This window comes from Abramis brama, assembly GCF_963993115.1.
Source record: "Abramis brama genome assembly, chromosome: 12".
NCBI classification, from domain to species: Eukaryota; Metazoa; Chordata; class Actinopteri; order Cypriniformes; family Leuciscidae; genus Abramis; species Abramis brama.
Genome location: NC_139974.1, coordinates 40,237,293 through 40,264,583, shown reverse-complemented (window position 1 = coordinate 40,264,583; position 27,291 = coordinate 40,237,293). Strand labels below are relative to the sequence as shown.

Here is a 27,291-nt window from a genome sequence, read left to right as displayed (position 1 = left end):
CAGCTTCACAGTTTTAATGTCACGGTTCATGAATTCACTGTCTCTCTCTCGTCTAACGTGCTGTTGTGTGTGTGTGTGTGTGTCTGTGGGCGTGGTCACTGATCATCAGTGATCAGTAGCGCCAGCTGGTTTCAATTGTATGTCCCTATATAGCTCAGTAACTGGTGTCTCATGTTGTCAGATCGTTGTGGTTTCCCGGTGTGTTTCCCGTGCCTGTTCCTGTGTTTCCCTGTGCCATTTTGGATCTTCCTGTCTTCGTCGTGTCTTCCTGGATTACCTGCATTCTTCACAAGATCATCGAGCACTTCACGAGGGATCACCACTGGATTACTGCACCAGCACCAGTTGCCTACCGAGGTCCCTGCGTCACCACACCACCAGCGTTTGTGTCCGCCCACCTGTCCCGCTGTGTTGGCGTTTGTCTGTGTGCTGAGTTTGTGACCTTCTGTGTGTTTTCAATAAAGAGCGTTGTATATACATCCTGTCTGTCATCCGTTACATTTAAATTAAAACAATACATCAATGTTTGTTTCTAGTGGAAAACGTCCACGTTTGGTAATGCTGATCAATAGTATTGTTGATTTATTAATTAAATTAAATATCCCCAAATATCCCCAACTGAGCAAGCCAAAGGCAACAGTGGCAAGGAACCGAAAAACTCCATCAGGTGACCTAGTGGAGGAAAAAAAACCTTGGGAGAACCCAGGCTCAGTCGGGGGCCAGTTCTCCTCTGGCGTTTATGAACTAGAGGTCGGATTTAACTGTAAGATTAAAAGTATTATATGAATGCCTGGCTGAAGAGATGCGTCTTTAATCTAGTTTTAAACTGGGAGAGCGAGTCTGAGCAACGAACATTATCAGGAAGACTATTCCAGAGTTTTGGAGCTAAATGTGAAAATGCTCTCCCTCCTTTGGTGGACCTAGTTATCCTAGGTATGACCAAAAGCCTCGAATTTAGTGATCTTAAAGAGCGCGATGGATTATAGGGCGATAGAAGATCGGTTAAATAGACTGGAGCTAAGCCGTTTAGGGCTTTATAAGTCAGTAGCAATACCTTGTAATTAATACGGAACTTTATAGGTAACCAATGTAGTGATGATAAAATTGGTGTTATATGATCATATTTTCTTGATCTAGTTAGAACTCTAGCGGCGGCATTTTGAACTAACTGTAGCTTGTTTATTGAGGATGCAGGACAACCAGCTAATAAAGCATTACAGTAATCTAGTCTCGAGGTCATGAATGCATGAACTAACTTTTCTGCGTCAGAAACTGATAGCATGTTACGTAGCTTAGCAATGTTTCTAAGGTGGAAAAAGGCTGTTCTTGTAACATATGAAATATGATTTTCAAAAGACAGGTTGCAGTCTAATATAACACCCAGGTCTTTTACTGTAGAAGATACTGTAGATCTTTAACATACTCTGTCAATTTGGATAATTTAGCGTTTTCATCTGGCCGTGATGAAATATAGATTTGAGTGTCATCAGCATAACAATGGAAACTAATTCCATGCAGGGTTTTTCCTGCATAGAGAATTATGAGGCGGCCACCTCAGTCAAATTTCGTGCCACCTCCGGCTTTCGACAAAACTCGGATAGACAGTCACATGGTCAGATACACTTTTCCCACCGTGATGGTTCTGTTGATGTTACCGCTTGTGTCCATTCTCAAACCTTATACTGCTGCGTGGATCGCGGATAATCCGCGGGTCGGGTGGGCCAAATAATAAAAACATTCCATTCCAATTAATCGAGGGTGGATGACAGATAAATCATTATAATGTGCTTAGTTTAATAAAGAAATGGAACTCGCATCACGGTAAAACGCAATGAACGTGCGTGACTATTTTACTTTCGTTTTAAACAACGTAATTCTCCTCAGGGAAAACACATCAAGGAAAACATATCAGGGCTCGAGTTACGCTTGTCAGGGACCATATACTGTGTCCGGGACACATGTGTTTTTTTTTTGTGTTTTTTTTTTTAAGGGAAAAGTGAGAGAGAATTGTAGGCCTACTACTTGCCCAACCTGACAAATGCCCTGATTAAAACAATTTTTATTATAAAAATAAAAAATAACTAGGGAATCACCGAAAACGTGAGGATGATTCTGTTTTATTTCAATTAATGTAAGTGGCGATTGATAGCATAGTTGTTAATAATATAGGCCTACCTAATGTATTGGCGGTAACAATGTTGCGCTGTTGAGGCTCGCGCAGTTATAACATATTATAGTTAACCTGTTAAGCTGCAACCCCACTTTTGAAAAATCCCCAGAAATGGCATACCCAAACTGAAACAGACACAGTTCATGAACCCTTTGTACTAAAAGCACAAGTATGATCTCATTTGAAAGCTAACACCTGGCAGTTTATTGTAAATGTAGAATTAATTATTATCATAATGAAGAAAATTGTTATAAATAGCTTCAAAGTTTTGTAAAGTTATTAGAAATTTATTTTTATGAAATATCCTCATGAAAATAAAATTGAAGTTGGCACTGTAGCAATCTAGAAATGCACTACAGCTAAAGCCACGTCTAAACATTTTATGTTTAAAATCTGAAGATAATAAGTCTAAAACTCTGTATTTAGTTAAATGTTTTTCAAGACCATGTCAAATTACTTTATTTTGATTTGACTCTAAAAATGCAACTGATGTTTATTGTCATCTTCTAGGCATCTATCCAGTATATTGTCTCTATTGTTTTGTGGTGCAAACGATCCCCATTCAGTCTCAGTCTCCCCCTGGACACATTCACACCTCTCCAGCCTGGTTATGGCTCTAAATATGCATTTCTTTTGTCTGCATTATAGTTTCTAACGACTGGCTATTCACAGGCTATTCATAGGGTTTCAGTCTCTAATTTCTTTTATCAAAGTTCACTTCACCTTTTAAACTGTATCAAATGCACTTCTTGAATAAAGAAACATTTCAGTAAGCATTACTATTTAGAAAAAAAGTCATAAAAGAATAGCTGCTAGTGGCAGGTGCACCTGGGGCTAGCTAGCATGTTAGCTTAGCACACCATCAATACACGACAATTTATGAGATTAAAACCATGTTTGTGCTCCAAACTTACTTTATAACGCAAGTCGAGTATTTTAAATAATCTTCTGTGATCTAATTTGGCTTCAGATAAAAAAATCTGACAGAAAATATATTATTTTATGTATTCTGCACGAATGATAAAGTCTATATAGATTAGCATTACATTATAAATATAATCTATTATTATGAAAATACCTGACATGGTTTGAAGAACACAGGAAACTCAAATATCATTGCAAACATGTTTATTGTCTTCAAAACGTCTTTATCTGCATGTTACAGCGCGATCTCTGATAGCTGTGTGTGTATCAGTGACGTCACATGATTATGGCACTTCTTCATGTTCCATATATGGACTATACTGTGCACATAGGGCGCCCTCAGGCTGCCGGTATGTATTGAAAACACAGTATCGAGAATCCAAGCGCTCATAATGATTACATCGACGCATTTGGGTATATATTCAATAAATATTATTCCTGTCAATAGAAATCTGATGTAAATCTATGAGAATCTATCAATATTTCTCCAAATCTGCACATTTTTTAGCTAAAGCCCTGAAGGACGTTGTTTTGTGTATCGCTGTCATGACGACGGCACGGGAGTTTTTTATGAATGGGAACGTCTGACGCGCATAATTCATATTAAAGGTATCGACGCATTTTTTCATTTCATAACTCCTGACACAAATTAAGAAATAACTGTCACTATAAGTTTCTCAGAATACAATAGTGGTCAAATACTGAAACTTGAATCTTATATCTTTTTAATGATGTATAGTTTGTCAATGTATAACATTAAATCTGATAGTAACTTTGAACTAAATAAAAAAAAAAAACGCTTCAGTGCGCCGATGCACTGGTGAGGCTTAACAGGAAAAAATATATAGCCTAGGCTACACACGACCAGAGAGCTGTTTTCCTGAATGCCATCAAGATTGAAACATAGACTGATTTCATAACAGTTCAATAAACAAATAGGTCTAGTTAAAATTAAATCACTTACATTTTAGACACAATGACTGTTTTGATCTGTTTCAGCAGCGAAAATAGTTCCAAACAAAGATCACAGCAGAACCATTGCGCATCTCACAGTAGCCTAACACTTGTTGCATTACTGAATGATTCAGCGTTTTGAACGAATCAGTTGAGTCAAAGATTCAATTACCCATTCATAAACGGCCTCAATCTGAATAAATCAGCCGTTTGAACGAATCGTTTGAATGAATGACTCAATGACTCGCTCATTAAGACGGTCGCCTGCCGCCTCCTACTGGCGGTTTAGTTTCATAAAGTATCATTCTTTTCAACATTCCTTATTTGTATATTAAAAAATATTTAAAATAATCTAATTTAATACAGTTATAATTTTTCAATGTAAATTATTTAATTTGATTGGTAACAGCCTAGTGTTTTATTATTTTAATTGAATATATTGATCAAATTTAAGAATTTGAAATGAAAGACGGAGCAAACATTTAATAAAATTAGGGGAAAAATGCCCTTTATAAAAGGTACAAAAAATTAGTGTTTTCAAACAATGATGTAATGAAACATTGACAATTTAAGTTTGAAGGGAGTAAAGCCTCTGTTTAGGCTATTAAGAAAATGTAATTTTGCCAAAAGAAGAACTTTTATTTTAAATAAATGTTCATTTTTAATCAGTCAACTTCAGTGTGATATGTTACCATATTATCATGCTTAACACTAAGAATTTGAGTAATTGTAATGTGATGATCAGATGCAGATATCTAAATCAAAGAATATGGGTGATTTGCGGGTGGATTATCTATTTTGGTGATCTATAATCGGGTGACTCAAAGTGCACCAGATTAATGTATTTATATTTAAAATGTAAAAAAAATTCTTCCGGGGGGGGGGGTGGTTGGGGGGGGGGGTAGGTTATGCCCCCGAACCCCCCTAGAGGTACTGTTGGTGCCTAGAGGCACCAACAAAAAAAAATGTGGGAAACACATTAGGCTATATGATGATATACAAAAAAATAATCATTTAATTATCTTATTAGAAAAATACATTATTAGGATTTTACCACCTCCGCCTCATTTTGAGCCAGGAAAAACCCTGCCATGTTTCCTTATAATATTTCCAAGTGGCAGCATATATATTGAAAATAACAGAGGGCCTAACACAGATCCCTGCGGCACTCCATAGTTTACTGGAGTTATGATAGATTTTTCTCCATAAATAGACAAAATGGTAGCGGTCAGATAAGTACGATCTAAACCGGCTTAATGCTTGTCCTTGAACACCAGTATAATTTTGTAGTCGATCTAAGAGTATTGTGTGATCTATAGCAGTGGTTCTCTTACGAGAGGTCTCTCGTACTGCGTAAGTAGCTTACGCTAGGGGAAAACCTCTTTTCCGCGAGATATTGAAGCCAAAAAATTATCCTATAATTTTGTATTATTGCAAAACGCATTGCGGCAGCATGCAGACATGGGCGAGACAGCTCGCGCGCCCATTGGCTACTCTGCGGCAACTGCATCAGCCTACCGAGCGAGGCCTATAGTGACGTCAGGCCAATGAGGGCGCTTCGCGCCCACTGCGTCATGTCCCGCCGAAACGGGCGTGGCTTAGGCCTATAAAAGGAAGGTTTGGGGCAGCTGATCCCTGATTTTTCATCTCTTCAGCGAAGCTCACGCATCGTTGGATCCCGAGAGAAGCCGCGCCGTCTGAAGAAGCCTTTCAGCGGGACGAGCCATCAACTGAAGCCGCTGGCCACGGCGCCTTCTACTGCCGCTCCCGCTGCGCTATCCGGTGCCTGTATCCTTTACTCTCTGTTCTGTGTGTGTGTGTTCACCGGCGCGACACACACTCTAAAAGAGCTCGCGTCTTTTTAAAGATGCCTTCCTGTGGCTCGTGCAGAGCCCCACTCAGCAACGGGGACCGCCATGTTATCTGCGTTTCCTGCCTGGGTGAAGATCACGCAGCGCTCACGCTCGCCAACGGCGGCTGCCCTCACTGCGAGCTACTGCCTCTGGCGACTCTGAGGACTCGTCTGGCAGTTTTCTCCGAGCCTGCACCTCCCGCTGTGCTGCCGCGCAGTAAAAAGCGTCGCGCTCAGCGGGTCCCGGAACCTTCTCCAGCCCGCCAAAGCTCGCCGGTTCGCCCGCCTGCTTCGCCGGTTTCAGTCGAATCACTTCCTGATGCACAGCGGCCGCGGTCTGCTGCCGCTTCAATCGAGGATGCTGATTTGAAAGCCGCGTCTGGAGAAGATGACACCTGCTCTCTGCTGGCATCAGTCAGCGAGGACTGGGCGAGCTCTGTGGATCTCGCGCCTTCTGCTCGTAAACCAAGTAAGAGAGCTAGCATCGAGATGGAACTGATGCGCGTACTCGCGGCGAGCCTCGGCCTCGAGTGGTCTACGCCTGAGCTTCCCTCTCACAACCGGCTGGATGCTTCTTCCTCCCTGGGGAGCGCGCTTCGCCTGAGTCCAAACCGGCACCCTTTCTTCCTGAGTTACACAAAGAAGTTGCCAAAGCTTGGAGCGCTCCCTTCTCAGCCCGAATGCGTTCGTCTGTTTCTCCAGCATTCTCCACTGTCGATGGTGCTAGGGACAGAGGCTACCATTCACTTCCGCCGGTCAAAGAGGCGATAGCAGCCCACCTTTGCCCGCCCTCTGCTGGACGGCGTGCAAAACCGGCTCTTCCCTCTAAAGCCTGCCGCATGACGTCAACACTGCTCAGTCGCGCTTTCTCCGCCGCTGGGCAGGCTGCGTCAGTGAAGCGCATAGGTGACCTACACGCGCTCTCGGTGAGCGCGGCGTGCTTAGAGTTTGGGCCGAATGACTCGAGAGTCATACTCAAACCTAGGCATGGTCGTTAAAGAATCGGATCGATAATCAGAATCGTCAGTGGCATTATTATTATTGATAAAATCTTATAATTTCCCACCGGTAAACATTAAAGAACATACATGTTTTTTAAAAGTTTTTTTAAGAGTTAAAAGTTTAAAATATTTTGCTAACATGAGGTCTTGTCACTGTCAGTGTTTTTACATCAGTGCAAAACTAGGGTATGCAGATTAAGACCATCAGCATGCATTGATTAATCCCATGGCATGTAGCAAAAAAAAAAAAAAGGTGCGACCAAATCATGCTGGTGCGACCAACTGAGAAAGTTGGTAGCACCAGTGCAAGTGGGTCTTGAGATTGATTATACTTGTCTAGGTGGGTCCTAGAATGAAAAAGTTTGGGAACCCCTGATCTATAGTATCGAACGCAGCACTAAGATCAAGTAAAACTAATATTGAGATACAGCCTTGGTCAGAAGCTAAAAGTAAATCATTTGTGATTTTAACGAGCGCAGTTTCAGGGCTATGATGCGGCCTGAATCCCAACTGAAACTTTTCATAGATGTCATTTTCATGCAAGAAAGAGCCCAGTTGGGCGGACACAACTTTTTCTAGTATTTTAGACATAAAAGGTAGATTTGAAATGGGTCTATAATTTGCTAGATTATGTGGGTCTAATTGTGGTTTCTTAATGAGAGGTTTTATAACTGCCAGTTTAAATGTTCTTGGAACATGACCTAAAGATAAAGATGAGTTAATAATATTGAGGAGAGGCTCTTCCACTACAGGTAACACTTCTTTCAGTAGTTTAGTTGGTATAGGATCTAATAAACATGTTGTTGTTTTAGATGAAGTGATAAGTTTATTTAACTCTTTTTGTTCTATAGTTGTAAAGCACTGTAATTGTTCTTGCTGGGTGATAACTGGCCAGCTCCGGGCCAGAGCGTCCCTTTCTTTCAAGAAGAACATTGGGCAGTGAGCGTTGGTCTGTGACACGAACAGGTCTACCTCTGCTTTGCCGAAAATGTCCCAGATATTTTGCACCGACATGGAGTGCAGAGCCCATTCTCCTGGGGAGAGCTTGGCCCTGGATAGCATATCTGGGCCCACGTTCAGGACGCCCGGCACATGTGCCGCTCTCAGCGAGCGCAGGTTGTGCTGGGCCCATATGAGGAGGCGTCTTGCTAGTGCAAGAAGGCCCGGGACTTGAGGCCGCCCTGGCGATTTATGTACGACACCACCGAAGTGTTGTCTGTTCTGACCAGGACGTGGTGGTCCTTCACCACAGGGAGAAGGGCGTTTTTGACCGCTTTCATCTCTAGACAGTTTATGTGTAGATGCTTTTCTGCATCTGACCACAGGCCCATGGAAGGTCTCCCTTCATACAGGGCGCCCCAACCCGTGTTGGAGGCGTCTGTCGAGATGACTTTGATTCGTGAGGCGGCGCCCAAGTTCACACCGGTCTGGTATCAGCCAGCTCTCATCCATGGTTTCAGAGCTGCAACGCATGTCTGATTTACCATGAGACGAAGTGAACCTGTTCTCCACGCTTTCGCTGGTACACGCCCTTTCAGCCATAGCTGAAAAGGGCACATGTGCAATAGACCCAGCCGCAGCACTGTGGAGGCTGAGGCCATAAGGCCCATCATCCTCTGAAACATTCTGAGGGGAAGATTCTTCCCCGCAGTGAATGTCGCTGCAAAGCGCTGAATCGCCGCCGCGCGCTCTCTTGTTAGGCGTGCTGTCATCGACCTGATTCGAGTAGCCCTGTTTCACAGTCTTTAACACCCAATTTGACACTCCTGGAATCAATTCCCATGCTTTTGCGTGAATTGACAGGGGCAGAATGAAGTCTGGGTTCCGGTCGCTCAAGTTCGAGGACCTGGGGATCAGACCATGATGAGACAGTTAGTTCGTCATGTTCATATGAGATGGGACAGACCGTGTTATGTGTGGTGTCTCTGTAGCTAGCCCTCCGGCCGTATGAACGGGGAGATGCTGCATCACAGACACAGCAATGTGAGCTCGCGGCGTGGGGCGCTGAGAAAGTGTGTGCGTCGAGAGACAGACACGTGACCTGCACTCGAAACATGGCCAGCTCGTGCTGGTATGTGTTGGCGTAGCGCAGATACAGTCATTGTCATAGGCAGGAGTGGGCGCTGTATAGCGGGCACTTTCCCTATACTCAAAACATAAACGGCGTGAGCCAGTTTGACTGATATGAACCCTGTGGTGGTGTGAGACACTGCATGGGTGTAGTGCTTGTGTGTAGGGGCGAACACTGAGTAGTGGGTACTTTTCCTACACTTAGTGGTCGAGCGGCCTGAGCTCGCCTTATTGCATTCGACCCTGGATGAGTGTGACACACAGAGAGGGTAGTGTTTATGTGCGTGGGTGGACACTGGGCAGCGGGCACCCTTGCTACATTCAAAACACCTTCGGCCTGAGCCGGAATATGACCAGACATAATGCTCTTTTTGAGATTTATGTGGGTCGCCGTAAAAACGGCGTTTGTGTGCAGGCGAGCGAGTTTTGGAACCGGCTCGTTGACTGCCAAGTACACTCTTCGAGTCACCTCTGCTGAAGGAACTGCGAGAGTGGTTCGTGCTGATTTCGACGGTGGTCCGGCCACAGCGGGACTCGACCGTCGGCGCCTTCCTAGGAGGGCTAGGAAGACTTAGGAGGCTCAAAGCTGGGTGCGAGCCTGGGTCTTGGTCCCCGGGCAGGCGGCGGTCTGTGACGGCTCGACGAGCGAGAGCGCTGGCTTGCATCCCAGGCCTGATGTTGTTGCTGAGTGGGGGGCGGAGGCGGTGGGGGGGGGGGGGGCGGTCTCCTAGCGGGCGGCTGCTTCTTAGCACGGCCTGCTGCAGAACTGGAACGCCGCGGCAGAAAATGTCTCATAGCCTGAGACATTTTCTGAACCTCCGAATAACGCTCCGCGAAGCCTTTCACAGAGGGACCGAAGAGACCAGTCGGAGAAATAGGACTGTCCAGGGAGGTGGCGCGGTCGGACTCAGACATGTCGGACAAGTTAAGCCACAAGTGACGCTCCGTGACGGTAATAGAGGTCATGGTCCGTCACACACTCCTTAGTTGGCCCAGCCTCATCCAGAGAGCGCAGGAGGTTGGCCTGGTGGATCTGCAGAACAGCCATGGCGTGTAGTGCAGATGCAGCTTAACCGGCGGCGGAATAAGCGCGACCGATCAAAGCTGAGGTGGTCCGGCAGGCTTTGCTGGGCAAGGTAGACTTGGCGCGCCATCCAGCGGATGGGGGAAACAAGTGCGTCGCCACTGCTTCCTCAACCGGAGGAACAGATAAATATCCCTTGTCCTTCGTGTTGTCGACCGCAGCAAACGTTGAAGAGACAGAGGATTTCAGCCTGGCCGAGTACGGAGCTCCCCACGACTTGGAGAGCTCATCGTGAAGTTCAGGGAGGAAGGGAGCGGGCCTAGAAGCAGGTGCAGAACGGTGTCCAGAGAGAAAGCAGCAGTCCAACCTGTTAGGCGCAGGCTCTTGGGGCGTGGTCCAGTCAAGGCCGAGGTCCTCAACGGCCTTCGAGAGAAGGCGGAGAAATTTAGCGTCGACCGACACCCTTACGCTGGAATCCTGTGATGACGGGGCGGGATCAGGGATAGAGCCCGACCATTCTTCGCTCCCGGACGCCAGGAGACAGCAGCTGTCTTCCTCCATACCATCCCGCTCTGTCGTATTGACCGCAGTGGGGCTGCTTTACGGCATACGTCACTTCCCCCACCACTTCCTCAAATTCGGACGTGAGCGTTTATATACTGTCTATGGACGTGAGATGCCAACCAGCGTTTGTTTTCGGCTTTCGTGCGTATGTTTTTGTCATGGGGGCTGTTGTGTTTAGACCTGGCCACTTCATGCGTTTTCTCATGAAAAGACCAGGTGTAAATGCCCTCCGAAACGCATTCAAGACGGATTTGAATCCGATCGCTCAAACCACTTCAGGAGGAGGTCTGAGACGCATTCCAGACGAAACTGGACAAGTGTGCATCTGGTTGTTGAAACCACATATGCAAATTGTACTCCTCCCAAAAATGCTAAAAAATAAATAATAATAAAAAAAAACGTGTGAGAGCGTGTTATAGGCTATATGTTATTGCCAGATATGACGACGCGCTGGAACACGCATCACCGCAGATGAGAAGCTGAGCATCAATTCATCAAGCCAACGTGCAAACTATCGCAAATCAAAGTGAAAGTAAGATGCTTAACACACAATCATCATCATCATTAAAAGTAAAGAAATGAAATGATCTTACCAGGGCTGTTACTGCTCTCTCTTATTGCGGTCATTGATTTTCAAATTTTAGATGATGATCAATAAAATGCAGCTCATATCTGTTGCTTTCGGTGACGTGCACTCCATTAAATCTGCATATAGCGCGAGAATTGAAGATCGGATTTAAATCCGTTTCGCAAAAACACATTTATGTGACCAGGTGTAAATAGAATCGTTTTGATAAATCTGATAGCTATCTGATCTGAGAAAACGCATGAAGTGGCCAGTAAATAAATCTCTTATTTGTAAACTTGTTTGCATTCTATGTTGTAGGCCTATGTTGTTGCGCTTGCTTGTAGTATGTCATTTTTTTACATGCTGTTCATTCATCCATTGCTGATAATTAGACCAGTCCAATAATTTCCACATATGTCTAGCTAGCTTTCGATTATCAGAGCTGTTAACAGACAACAAACACTCGTTCTCTTACGTGTTTTTTGCGTTATGTTTTATTGCCTAGCTTGCCTCACGAACTAGTTTGCCAGCTGAACTCAGGTGTTGTGAGGTGTATTTATCACGTAGTCCTGAGGGATATCAGACGACGCTGTTGACGTTGATTCCTGCGATTATCATGAGAACAGTTTTCAATATCTCACATAAATATCAGGACATAAATAAGCCTAACGTAGAGGTTGTAAATAAACAAGCACAATTTGCAAACTATTATGATAAATTGCAATAATCATGTCTTCGGAGTCTATGTGTGCCTGTTCCATGCCCTACGCAGGTACCGGTGTACAGGGTGGGAGGTAGGGGGGTGGAGGAGTATTTACGACAGTGCAAGTATTCCACAGCGACTCTAGGGGTCGCTGTTTGACAAAAACACAAATTCTCCACAGTGTGCCTTTAAATATTTTATGTTATTCTCTCTAAACTGAAATCATCAGCTGTACCATGGTTTTGGAAATTAAATCCTTTATAAACATCAGTTCTTGAGAGTGAATTGCATCTGTTCAGCCGGGAATGCTACAGCAACAGTTTTTACCTTCACACTTCAGTACATCGTAGCAAAGCAGAAGTTATACGTGTCTCATTTGCTCAATATGCACCTTGACTAACATGCAAAAACGGCAGTTTTGCAAGCTTTATCTCGCTTAAGCTACAGGATATATGTAAAAGATGTTGCCCTATTCCTATTCATACCTATCTGAGTTAAACATCACACTTACTTCATGACTTAGCAGAAACAACAGGCGTTGTCAAACTTTAACTGAAGTGTTACACCCTCTGCCAGTTTTTCCACTTTATATTTCCAACAACTCAATATGTTTTTCCCCAATTGACTGTTTTATAAGCCTCAACAATCATTTATTCAATCACTCTTGTTGTCTAATGATTCGCATCATTTCTCTTGCTTTGGAGATGGTTGATTCCTGATGAGGACCTTCCCTTCTTCTGTCTTCTCCTTTTCTTGGCTTCTTTCTTCTTTTCTCTTCTTTGTTTTGTTTCTTTAAAATACTATCTACAAGCATATCATCCACGTTAATCTCAAGCTTGTTTGTTACATATGTTACAATGTTTTTGGTTGTTGCTCTTCGCCCAGGGAATTTAAGATGGAAGTACACATTAATGTGTCATCTAGTACGACATACTGTATAAAAACTTTAAATGTAGAAACAGCCAACTCAAAAATGTAAAGGTTAAAGTGGTTTTGTACAGATTGAAAATGAATTATAGATCTATTTATGATAATAATAAGTTTCGGCTGCAGACTAATAACAAACATATTAATGCATTACATTGAATTTATATGTAGGATATGTTCATGAATTAAAGGGATAGATTACCCAAAAATGAAAATTAGCCCATGATTTACTCAGCCTCAAATCATTCTAGGTGTATATAACATTCTTCTTTCAGACGAATATATAAAAAAAATAGTTATTTTAATAGTTATATTAAAAAATGTCCTGGCTCTTCCGAGCTTTATAATGGTAGTGAATGGCTGTATATTTTTTGAAGTCCATCAAAGTGCATCTGTCCATCATAAAAGTGCATCTATCCATGATAAAGGTACATCTATGATCTATCCATCATAAAAGTGCATCTATCCATGATAAAGGTACATCTATCCATCATAAAAGTGCATATATTCATCATAAAAGTACATCTATCTATCATAAAAGTGCATCTATCCATCATAAAAGTGCATCTATCCATCATAAAAGTGCATCTATCCATGATAAAAGTGCATCTATCCATGAAAAAAGTGCACCTATCTATCATAAAAGTGCATCTCTCCATCATAAAAGTGCATCTATCCATGATAAAAGTGCATCTATCCCTCATAAAAATGCATCTATCCATCATAAAAGTGCATCTATAGATCATACAAGTGCATCTATCATGATAAAAGTGCATCTATCCCTCATAAAAGTGCATCTATCATGATAAAAGTGCATCTATCCATGATAAAAGTGCATCTATCCATGATAAAAGTGCATCTATCCATGAAAAAAGTGCATCTATCCATCATAAAAGTGCATCTATCCATGATAAAAGTGCATCTATCCATGAAAAAAGTGCACCTATCTATCATAAAAGTGCATCTCTCCATCATAAAAGTGCATCTATCCATGATAAAAGTGCATCTATCCCTCATAAAAATGCATCTATCCATCATAAAAGTGCATCTCTCCATCATAAAAGTGCATCTATCCATGATAAAAATGCATCTCTCCATCATAAAAGTGCATCTATCCATCATAAAAGTGCATCTCTCCATCATAAAAGTGCATCTATCCATGATAAAAGTGCATCTCTCCCTCATAAAAGTGCATCTATCCATCATAAAAATGCATCTATCCATCATAAAAGTGCATCTATACATCATAAAAGTGCATATATCATGATAAAAGTGCATCTATCCATGATAAAAGTGCATCTATCCATGAAAAAAGTGCATCTATCCATCATAAAAGTGCATCTATCATGATAAAAGTGCATCTATCCCTCATAAAAGTGCATATATACATCATAAAAGTGCATCTATCATGATAAAAGTGCATCTATCCATCATAAGTGCATCTATCCATGATAAAAGTTAATCTATCCATCATTAAAATGCATCTATCCATCATTAGTGCATATATCCATCATTAAAGTGCATCTATCCATCATTAAAGTGCATATATCCATCATTAAAGTGCATCTATCCATCAATATAGTTAATCTATCCATCATTAAAGTGCATCTATCCATGAAAAAAGTGCATCTATCCATCATAGAAGTGCATCTATTTAAGATAAAAGTCTATGACTTGATCCATTATGGCCTCTTAATCATCCCCATGAACTAATTGGCTTCATTCAATGGAGTCTCCTCTCCACCAGTAAGCTGGTGTGTGTGTGTGTGTGTGTGTGTGTGTGTGTGTGTGTTCTGGTGTCCAGGTGGATGCTGCACATTGATGGTGGTTGAGGAGATTCTCTTCCATATGTGAAGCGCTTTGAGTACCCAGAAAAGGGCAATATAAATGTAACAAATTATTATTATTATTATTATTTCTTATATATTTTCTGATACCTTTTACTTATACTTTCATAATGGCTATTATTGATCATTAAAACTGACATTTAACAAAGAGAGACAAGATTGTGTTTTATGTGTTAATATTATATTTAGTATGTATTATATTAGAGGAAGAGAGGTCAAGACCGAACTAGTTTGGTATTGAGAAACGGACATTTGAAACATTTCGAAACAGTTATGATGTAACGAAGCCTAGATTACTGAAATCACGTGACTTTGGCAGTTTTATAAACGCTCTGAACCACTGATTTGAAACCGAAGATTTGAAGAATCCGAAGAATCAGTGTTTCGAAATCACTCATCACCAACTACAGGTAACAAAGGTTTTTGGCTCCATCGCATGTTTTGATCTGCGCATCTGAGACGTAGACACAGACCAGTGAAAAGAGTCTCGTTTTGAAGCAAAAAACCTGAAGAAAGAGCTGGAGTAGCGTTTGAGGCTAGCAGTGATCAGAGCAGGAGTGTGACGTAGGAGTCATTTCCATCTTCGTGATTCTTTTGATAATTATGTTACTGTAATGTGTTAGATCAGTTAAATAACACAGTGAATCTCTTAAGAAAGCTTTAATTTGATATTTGTCTCTTTTTGGCGTGTTTGTGTGATATAAATGTGAAATTGAATATTATTCGTATGATTGGTCATAATATTCCTCATATGAATAATATATTGGATAAATAATAAATATAGTAGTTGTTTATGAAAAATTATTAATTCCGTTTATGTAGCCTATTATATAAAAATATATTTTGTTTAAAAGCAGATCTATTGCTGAATTGTGAAGGTGTTCTGTGACGGAGGTTGATGCATTGATGAAATTCAGGTGAGTTGAATGTTTATGCACTTTCTATAGAGCATGATATAAATTGGAGATTTTACTAATAAAACTAAACTTTTGTTTGGACAATTCAAGTCAGTGTGTAAAGATATAATAGTAGTCTAGAAGTGTCCTGTTGCACTCAGAGAAATACAATAATGACAAAAGAACATTCAAGAACCAGTTATATTGACAATTTATTGCTAATTAAGATTTTAAAAAAATTACAAATATGACTAGAAAATACTGTTAGTATTTTCAAACTGCTAGTTTGGCTGCCATGTCATCCTCTCCGAGCATATACCATTTTATCATTACAATACCAATATATATGTTTATATATATGTTTCTTTGTTTAAATGAGGATGACAAAATTGAAAATTATTCCTTCATATGCTGATATGAGATGTGTTGTTATGTCTTATATCAGGATGGACATGCATGTGGTTTTGTTTCTAACACTTTTTACTGGGATGTGTGTCGCTGGTTCCACAGGTACGTTTAGAATAATACAAGTAAAAATGCCTGGATTTGAAAATCTGTAATCATTGTGTATCATAATCAGATTAATTTATTAAAATTGTAGGCTGAAAAATGGTTATTGAAAATGTGTTATTTATTTATTTATAAAGACTCTATGGTATAATTTTTTATTTTTTTTGTACTTGGTAATGTGTTTATAACTGTTATTATTGTAAAGGACACAGCATCTTGCTCTGTTGATTCAAGTGAGTGTTCTTCATTAATTTGAATGTTGTCAGTAACACGTATATAATATTCTTACTGAATATTTGGTAAGGGATAATGTACATCATCAAGACAGTTATCGCAAAATAACCCATGGCTACTAGCCACAAATAAATTATTTTGGACAAGTATTATATTTAACATATATTAGCTCACTTGTAAAAAATGCAAATCTTCTTTGATGAAAAAATATTCCTAGCAAGGCAAACATTTAAGGGATAATGTACAGTCATTTACACAATTTTTACACTTATTTGTCTCAAAAGTATTTATTGAGTCCACATGTCATGCAAACAAGAAACTCTGCTTCTAACCACTCAACTTTGCGATGCTGTTAGCGAATGTTCATTGGAAACATGGTTTTAGGAAACACCGACTATTACGGTGTAAAAAGCAATCATTCCGACAACAAGACGAACACTACTGTACTCTTAATACTGGGAATGTCACGACTGACCAATCAGATTCAAGTATTCCAGAAAGCCGTGTAATAATCATTTAAATTACTTAGCATTATTATGCCTATTTTATTGGGAAAAACACATTAAAGTAAAAAAAAGAAAAGTTATTTATTATTTTATGTTAAACAGGGAATCTTGCTCTTGGAGCCACAGCTGTCCAGTCTTCCACAAACCCTTACGCAAATGCAAACGTAGGAGCTCAAAAGGCTGTTGATGGCAACAGGGATTCAAATTATAATCATGGGTCATGCAGTTGTACTGATTTGACCAGGAACACCTGGTGGAGAGTTGACTTGGGGAAAGTCTACAAGGTAACCAGTGTTAGCATCACTAATCGTGGAGATTGTTGTGAAAAGGGTATAAATGGAGCTCAGATCCGTATCGGCAACAGCCTGGAAAATAATGGCAACAATAATGAGCTGTAAGTATTATCTCTCTTAATACCCTTAAACATTTACTAAATTAAATAACAGTACTTTGAAAAAATCATTTTAATATAAAAACTTGCCTTCGACAGAAGTTTATTTAATATGCTTCATGCCGTTTTAATTCACCCCTCTCTACTTCTCTGTGTCTTCACAGGGCTGCGACTGTTGTGTCCATCCCAGCTGGAGAGACAAACACATTTGAGTTTAAGCCTATTAATGGGCGATATGTAAGTATTTTATTACCCGGGCGCACTGTACATCTCATTCTGTGTGAAGTCGAGGTGTTTGCAGGTAAGGGACAGAGAAGAAGACTGTGTGATAGAATGTGTTTTTGTTCTTATTAATGTGTTTATAACTGTTAATATTTTATTAACAGTAATGGACACATCAACGTACAATTGTTTTCCAAGTGAGTGTTCTTCATTACTTTCAATGTTGTCAGTAACACATAATATAATATAATATTGTTACTTAATATATTCTTACATATAATATTCTTACTGAAAATGTGATAACCAATAAGGGATAATGTGAATCAACACAGTTGTTATTGCAAAGTAAACCCTGAAAGGGTGATCAGGACCCCGTTGTCACGAACTGCTCCGGGACACGAAGGTAGAGGATCCAAATGCAGTTTATTAAAAGGGTTATCCAGAATCGTAATCCAACACAAGCAGAGGGTCAAGCACAGGAAGGCAGTCCAAACAATCAAATAAATAAACAAACAAACAAACAAAACAGGCACAAGAGTAATCCACGGAACAGGCAAGAAATCCAAAAAAACCAAGAGACATGAAAACCAGGGAAAACGCTCAGAAGTGCAGTGCAATAACATACAAAACTTCGCAGTGAGTGAATGAGTGAACATGGAATAAATAAGATGAAACTAACAAGGTAATGAGATACAGGTGAATGCAATCAGTGATGAGTCCGGGCAGTGAGTTCTGGGAAATGTAGTTTGTGAGAGTGACAATAGTCTGGTGTGGAGTGCCCTCTGGTGGCTCTCAAGGGCACTCCAGCTGGTGACCGTTACACCCGTCTTATTAAATTGCTACTAACCACAAATAATTTTTTTTGGACACAAAGTATTTCAAAAAGAGTTGAAATATTATATTATCTCACTTGTAATAAACGTAAAGCTTCTGAAGAAAGAATATCCCTAGCAAGACACACCTACAAGTTCAAACAAGATAAATATTTAAGGGATAATGTACAGTCATGTACAACAAATTAATAATTACATCAACATATTGATTTGAGATGAAACTGTTTTAAATTCTTGGCCGTTTAAAATCTTAGAATCCATTACAGTGTACAAAAACAATCATTCAGGCAATAAGACGAACACTACTGTACTCTTAATACTATTATACTTCAATCCAATCTTAATATTTGAACACAACCAATAACTATAACAGAGACGCAAATGGCACCAGTTGTGTTTGTATGAAACGAGAGAGAGCGGGTCCACAGCGTGATAAAAGAAATATTAAAGAAAGGCCGGCTCCAGAAACCCGGATGAGCTGTGTGTTATCCAGCGTTACTGTTGATGACGTCATTATCTGGAAATATCAGACCTCGGGATGTGGCGACTGACCAATCAGAATCAAGAATTTCAGAATTACATATTTTAGAATTATTTTGCCCATTATATTGGAATTATACTTTAGCACATTAAAGTGAAAACAAGAAAAGTTATTGTTTATTATTTTATATTAAACAGGGAATCTTGCTCTTGGAGCCACAGCTAACCAGTCTTCCACATATGATCAAGAAGAAGCTCAAAATGCTGTCGATGGCAACAGGAATTCAATTTTGAGTGGTGGATCATGCACTCACACTAATGCGGACTGGAACCCCTGGTGGAGAGTTGACTTGGGGGAAGAATACGAGGTAACCAGGGTTAGCATCACTAATCGTGGAGATTGTTGTGCATGGAGGATAAATGGAGCTCAGATCCGTATCGGCAACAGCCTGGAAAATAATGGCAACAATAATGAGCTGTAAGTATTGTCTCTCTCTTAATACCCTTAGACATTTATTAAATTAAATAACATTACTTTGAAAAAATAATTTTAATATAAAAACTTGCCTTTGACAGAAGTATATTTAATATCTCTATTTCTCTGTGTCTTCACAGGGCTGCGACTGTTGTGTCCATCTCAAATGGAGACACAAAAACATTTAAGTTTAAGCCTATTAAGGGGAGATATGTCAACATTTTTATATCTGGGCGCAGTGAATATCTCACACTGTGTGAGGTTGAGGTGTTTTCAGGTGAGCAATAAATGGAGAGAGAGATGGTGTGTAGACATTTGTACTATTTATACTATGTGTATGTTGCCTTAATAATGGTTTTCTGATTTCATTGCCAGATTAAGTGGAATGAGAGGATGTTACGCCACAGTCCACTGATCTACAAGCAAAATACCAAACTTCTGTTTTCTGAGCAATTTTAATATTGCACTTTTTCATTGTTTTAATTTTACCTGTATGCACCTTTTATCCTTAAGATAAATAAGTTTCAGTGCACATTCAGTAAAGGTTTTAAATGGTTTTAAATGCACCTGACTCTTAACCCCAGTTTGATCCAGGGTTTGTGTATTTACCCATCTTTCCTTATCTTTCTGCTTTCTACATCAATAAATTACTACAGCATTGCATGTTGTATTGTATGTTTCTGGGTAAAAAAAAAAGAGGCTCATTTGGATATTTACAATGAGGAGGAGGTATAGTGTTACATAGCTACCCATCTAGGGTTGAGGAGCTGATAACAAAGTAAAGAATTATATTTTACAAAAAAGAGAAAGAAAAAGAAAACCATGGAGAGAACGAGGATTTCCAACCTTCTGTCTCAGAATCAACAACACAACCATCAATTCAACCAATATTAACTTTTCATTTTCTGTTATAAAGAGAGAAAAAAGGCACAAAATCAACAATAACCAGACCAGAAATATTAATGTCAAAAAGAATAATAATGAAAATAGGGGTAAAAGCTTCAGGGGAGAGCGTGGTCAAAATAACAAACAAAACAAAAAACTACCCCAGAAATCTCTCTTAATTCCCTGGAGAAAGATAATCCAGAATAATAATTTGCATAACTATTCCCTCTCTTCCTGCTTAACCATAAACTGGAGAAAATCAGGATTACAAACAAAAATGTCCCGGTATGGGCATGGAGACCAACATCTGGCACCATGTAACTAGATTCCAAGGTGCAAGCCTTGAAAAATGTTGGAAAAAAGTTATCTCTGTGCAAACTTCAAAAACGCGAACCTGTGAGAACACTGACTGCGTGCACATGTGTATTACGTGTTAATAGGTATGCACGTTTGAATATATATGTGCGCAGGCGTGTGTCTTTCTTTACAAAATGACCTCAATAAATTACTTAAAACTTAAAAATGTATAATAGAGAATTTTTTATCACTTCCGCGTATCCATGTGAATGTTTTGTCTGTACAGAGGTAAAGGGAAGGAGGCCTTCACAGGGGAGAGACTAGTGGACACTTCAGGACTGTGTTGTCGTCGTGTCCAGGCGCAGGTCCTTCATCAGATCTGGAGTGTGTGTGTGTGTGTGTGTGTGTGTGTGTGTGTGTGTGTGTGTGTGTGTGAGTGTGTCCAGGTGCAGGTCCTTCATCAGATCTGGAGTGTGTGTGAGTGTGTGTGTGTGTGTGTGTGTGTGTGTGTGTGTGTGAGTGTGTCCAGGCGCAGGTCCTTCATCAGATCTGGAGTGTGTGTGTGTGTGTGTGTGAGTGAGTGTGTCCAGGCGCATGTCCTTCATCAGATCTGGAGTGACTGTGTGTGTGTGTGTGTGTGTGTGTGTGAGTGTGTCCAGGCACAGGTCCTTCATCTGATCTGGAATGTGTGTGTGTGTGTGTGTGTGTGTGTGTGTGTGTGTGTGTGTGTGTGTGTGTGTGTGTGTGTGTGAGAGTGTGTCCAGGCGCAGGTCCTTCATCAGATCTGGATCCGGCAGACTGCGGTAAACCTCGGGATAAACAGAGAGACTAATATTAGCGTAGACGAGTACATCAGGATTTATGGGGAGTGTTCCGCTTTAGTATTTTAAACTGAAGCTTGTGAAAGACCTGATTCAACACATGCAGATCCAAGAACAGTCGTAACCCACTGCCTTTCTTGGATACTATGAAGTGAGGGCTGTAAAACGTACATGTGGAGGAGCAGCAAAGGGGGACATTGAAGTGAAGAGAGAGAGCACTAATGGCCATTTCTATAACACCAAAAAGAGACTTTGCAGGATACAGTCAAGTCAGGCAAAAAAATTTTTTCAGGCAATCCCAAACCTATAAGCAGTGACAAAAACTTTCCACACTTAAAGGCAATAATAATAAAAAAAAAACAATGGTAAAAAAAAATTACACTGCTTGAAACAGCCTTTTCAAAATCCCTTATATCTGCCGTTACTGACAGATTAATTTGTATGTCCAAAGTCTTGAAAGGTTTACATTGTGCTGATGTTGTGTTTACTGAGCGCTACATTTCTTCCTTATTCAATGAGAAAACAGACACAACCAGAACTGCACAAATAAAAGAGTGCTGTTTACATTGAGCACACATCCTTTTCTTATGACAAAACTACACAATATTTGAATAATTTTTCCTTGTATGCCAGGAGAAGTGTTGTGATATAATCACCTCCACTAGGCGTTCTGCTCACATTACTCCTCTGCTTCATGACCTTCACTGGCTACCTGTGGCATCACATATCCACTTTAAGGTTTTGCTTCTAACGTTCAAAGCATTAAATGGTCTTTCTCCCCAATATCTGTCTGACCTACTCTACCCTTACCGCCCTGCCCGGTCCCTTAGATCAGCTGAACTTGGTTTATTGTCCATCCCTCGTTTCCGGCTGTCTACTGTAGGTGGAAGGTCATTTAGTGTTAATGCTCCTCAATTATGGAATTCGCTACCTCTTACACTACGTAATACCTCATCTGTGGCTACTCTCAAGACCCAGTTAAACTATATAACATGCATTTTGGATAATGTGATTATATGTATCCTATGTGACTGTAATGTATGTGTGGGTGTTTAAATGTATTTTAATGTACAATGTAAAACAACCTTGAGCTATGGAAAGGCACTATATAAGTAAAACTTCTTCTTCTTCTTAAGAACATAAATAATAATACTACTATTATAAATTTGAAATGTAAGCATAACAATAATTACATTGATCAGTAAATGGTACTGAACTGTCCCTGAATGTAACTCAAATCCTGTTAATATGTACATGTTGAAAGAACTTCACACTAATAAAGTGTTTTGTCAGTTAATTTGCATTGTAAGATCATAATATACTGACAAACTTGAATGTAATGGAGGATGTTTTGAGTTTAGCATCCCAATCCCATGCGGAGCATGCTGGGAAATCGACTCTGCAGTTTCAGCTGTCAACAAAAAAATATTCATGTTATTCCAACTCAAGCATGATTCGTTAACAATTTTAAGTAAATTGAGTGCAATGAAATCAAATGTTGCAACTCATTTCAAATAAATAAACTGAACTAGCAGCAAAAGTATTTGCAGTGTTTTAAATGTATTGTTCTTTGAAAATATTTTATATAATTGTACTTGCCTGCAAGTTTTTTTTGTATCATTTTCAGTTCTAGACTCTCGTTCAAACTCAAAAGACAGAAAGTGATAATCAAAAAATATCAAGGTTATTTTTTTATATAAATAAAACTGGTGATTATGACTTAAAATCATTATTTTATTAAAAAACTTATTGCATCTAGACAGTTTGCCAAAAACTCAGATCTCAAATTCTGTAATTCTGAGACCATTCCTGCAAAACATGACATTAATGCAAACAAAGATAAACACAATTGAAGTTGTGAAATTACCCACAGAATTGAAGATCACATCCTGATCACAAGATCACACATTAAGTATCCGATTACATGATGAGAAGTTCCTGCATAAGCAAGTTCTGTTCACAAGAAACAAGGAATGAATAAACTGATGAAATGTCTAACTTGAATGCACTTAATATATAAATATAATACATTTACTCAACCACAATATGAGTGAATGCATTCTGCACCAATACTTCAAGTCTTCCTGTGTTGAAACAAAATGTATAAATAATTATGTATTTACAAAAAATAAGTATGATTTGTACTGTATACATGAATTTATCAATGAAACACTACAGCGCATGAGACAGATGTTTTTACCACCATAAAAAAATTAAATAAATCGATAACACAGCAAAACAATTCAGCTAATGATGAAATTAAAATGTTGAAGAATTCAAATAGGATTAAAACAGTAACCACTGTGGTTGCAAAACTTTCTATTAATTGAAGCTATCTTTCAGTACCCCAAAATTAAAGATACTCATTTACTACAGTACAATTACTAAAATTTTGATGATTAAAATGTTAACAAGCTTGCCGTGTTTAAACAAAAAATTTATTAAAATTTGGTCTGCACAATATTTATTGTTTCAGCAACTGGACATGCAATGCAAATTAACTCAAACACATCATTCTACAACTTTTTTTGCTGTTTGATACAAGATCAAGGACTAAACTTCAAGAGTTTGTGTGATATAATGGATACACGGAGGAATTATTTCACTTTATTTACAAAACACAGAGATTCACTGTGGAGCGTAGCCGGCTTCATTGATTATACCGAGAGCAGAACTCAATGAGCTTGCAACAACTTTATAAAGGGAGCTTTCGCTGCTGGTCAAATACACATTGTGGTTATAACTGTAAAGTTTACTATATTGTTCTCCTCATAGTAACGTATTTTTAGAGAAATAGATGAATTTACATGTTGTAAAGCCGACTGATTCCTAGTGTAACTAACACGCCATAGCGCGATCAACTAACATGTTCATTATAAAGGTAGCCTGTTTAAAACACAAGATGCATAGTCTTGCACATATTTGAAAATCGGAATATATCATTCATTTCACAGTATAGTTAACAAATGTGTGAATATATTGCAAAGAAAGAAAACATAGAGAGGCTTAAAGATAAGGCTTGGAGATTTTGCATATCTAAAGTCTTGCTAATGTTATGTTTACTGAGCGCTACATTTCTTCCTTTATTCCTTAAAGTAAACACAACCAAAAAGTACCTAACTGCACAAATGAAAGAGTACCGTTTACATTAAGCACACATACTTTTCATACTGACGTGGCAAAACTACACAACATTTGTATCATGTTTTTTCTTGCATGCCAAGAAAAGTGTTTTGATAGAAGAACATAATGATATCATTTTTTTAAAACTTCAGTGATATCATTACTATTATTACATTGATCTGTGAATACTACTAAAATGTACTGTTAAATCCTGTTAAATTGTACAACATGTTGTAAAAACTTCACACTAACAAAGTGTTTTGTTTAGAAAATTCATCTTGCTTTGTAATATCATAATATAATGTGTAGGACATGCATGAATGTAATTGGAGGATGTTTTGAGTTTAGCATCCCAATCCAATCTCATGCGGAGCATGCTGGGAAATCCACTGTCCACTTTCAGCTGTCAACAAAAATGGTTCATGTTATACCAACTCAAAAACACCACAAATTAATTTTCATTTTACAATTTTAATTGAATCACAGTTCGGCAATATAATGTTAATGCCGCTACAATAACAGACTGGCGTGCATCTAATAAATGATTAATTCAAGAACGTTGTGCAAGTTTACTGCAACAATGGAGCAGTGAACCTCTTTTGAAAATCCAGCTTTTAGTTGATCCTGGTAAGCGCTCATTGTCACAGTTGTAAACACAACGGCTTTCTTCTTCCACAAGGGGTTTTGGCGTCACGCATTTGTTTCCAGACAGACCGATAAAGAATGCGACACACACGTCTCTCGGACATCCTTTAGAATTCAATCAATCAGATTGTGACTTTGAAACTCCAGAAGTGTTTTCAAAATAAGTGTTCCATATGCATTCAGCCAACGGTCCGTAGGCGTGACTTCTGAGGCTGAGACTAGTCGTCACCTAACACCTGTGCCAGATTGTACTAAAGTCCTGAAGTGTTTCCAGAAAGAATGGAGACTCCATCCCCAGATATCTGGAGTTGATTTGAGATGTTTTATTCCCTGACCAAGGGGACTCTTGGCACGGATGCATTGGCACACAGCTGGACCCGGGGCCTACGCAAATATGCATTTCCCCCAGTGAGCCTACTCACACAGACACTGTGCAAGTTCAGGGTGGAAGAGGAGCAGGTCTTGATGGTTTCGCCTTACTGGCTCAGCCGGACCTGGTTTTCGGATCTGGTACTCCTTGCGTCAGCCCCTCCGTGGTGGACAGTGTTGGGGGAAACTCATAACAAGTAAACCTGAGTTACGTAATCAGATTACTTTAACTAAGAACTTAAGTAACTAGTAAAGTAATGCATTACTTTTAAAATTTACAACAAAATATCTTACTTTTTCAAATAATTAACGCAAGTTACTTCGTTTTCCCATGTTTTGGCTGACAGCTCTCCTGTCCCCATGTTGAGACAAATCGAAATGCAGAGGCGTTGTGTCTAAACATGATGGTTATTGTAGCTCTAGACTAAATGTGAGCGTGCATTTACTAATTTCATTTGCGCAAAAAAAAGATTAAATATCCCTCAAAATTAATAAAGTCAGTAATGATGATCCTTCAATGATTCAGTTTAACCAAAGGCAAAATAACATCTTGGTTGCGTATGCAACCCTCGTTCCCTGAAGGAGGGAAAGGAGACATAGTCGACTGAATGGGGTCATCTTTGAGCATGTTAGAATGAGCTTCACGCGAGTTGCATCATGCGCTCCGCCATCATGCGCGGGTATAAACACGGAAGCGGATGCACGCACCACTTGTTTTTCGCTGAGGAGCCGAGTGTAACTCTGAGTCAGCAGTGGTCCAGCAATAGTGGCTAAGGGACTATGTCTCTGTTCCCTCCTTCAGGGAATGAGGGTTGCATACGCAACCAAGACGATCCCTTTCATTCGTTCACTTTCGACGTAGTCGGCGTCAACTGAATGGGATCTACTATGGAAAGCGCCACTAGAGCTGCCACCTTCTAGTGCCTAGACAAAAGCCTGCTGAACGTCCCGCATCTTGAGGCGGTGATAGGACAGGGCTTAGGCCAGGGACGTCACTGCTGTTCTGCAAGACCCGCTCAGTAGACTCAGTAGGATAACACTGGGAAAGCGTGCCCTATCGATGGGAGGAAGGGACGCTACGGAAGCCACATCCAGCCCGAAAGGGGGAAATGTGGGAGATACACATATGGACGGGGCGGATTATTGGGCAGTACAACATATGGTATGTCACTGGGATGACTCCAGCCTATAACAAGGGGGAGGATCAACTGAACAGTGACGGCAGAGCAGACTCTGCCAAGGGAAAGACATGGGCTCACCTCGGGGAGCCGTACCGTGGAAGAATACACATATGGGATCGCCATAGGGATCAAAACATATGGACCCAGTCTAGCACAAGTTCCACCAGTGCATACGAGTGGTAAGCCTAGCATTGGATGCTCCGCCATGTCCAATGCTGCAGGGGGTACGGAGGAGCTCAACAGGGTTCAGCCGAAGGGAAACTCAATTGGAGCAGAATGGCACACGTATCCAGTTCATAGGAGGGGAATGGTGCAGCAAGCCGACATATCGAGTGGGGCTTACGGTGTTAACTGGCTTCAGTGTGAAGAGAGCACATGGGAAGCATCCAGCTCGACATGTAGGCTATAGACTCTAGCGAATGTGTTAGGTGTCGCCCAGCCCGCAGCTCTACAAACATCTGTAAGCGAGGCACCTTGCACCAGCGCCCAGGAAGCGGTCCCGGGGACAAGGTACACCTTTGGATTCATACGCATCATTCATAAGATGATGGCATCCACTATCCAGTGGGCCAACCTCTGCTTGGAGACAGCCTTTTCCTTCTGCTGGCCTCCGTAACAGATGAGGAGCTGATCTGAGGTCCTGAGGCTTTGCGTTCTGTCCACATATAACCACAAGGAATGTACGGGACAGAGAAAAGCCAGGGCTGGGTCTGCCTCCTCCGGGTGCAGCGCTTGCAGGTTCATCACCTGGTCCTGAAGGGAGTAGTGGTAACCTTGGGCACATATCCAAGCCGGGGTCTCAGAGTTAGCCGGCCCGAA

At 40.3% G+C, this 27,291-nt stretch overlaps 2 long non-coding RNA genes across 2 annotated transcripts in view; one reads left to right on the top strand and one right to left on the bottom strand.

The window, feature by feature from the left end:
- Positions 1–19,808, bottom strand: part of LOC311093325 — a 123,552-nt gene extending 103,744 nt beyond the window's left edge. The window contains exon 1 of the long non-coding RNA XR_014608393.1: positions 19,641–19,808. This is a non-coding gene — a long non-coding RNA (uncharacterized lncRNA). The remainder of the gene's footprint in view (positions 1–19,640) is intronic.
- Positions 1–27,291, top strand: part of LOC311093326 — a 186,936-nt gene that overhangs the window by 75,449 nt on the left and 84,196 nt on the right. The window lies entirely within an intron of this gene.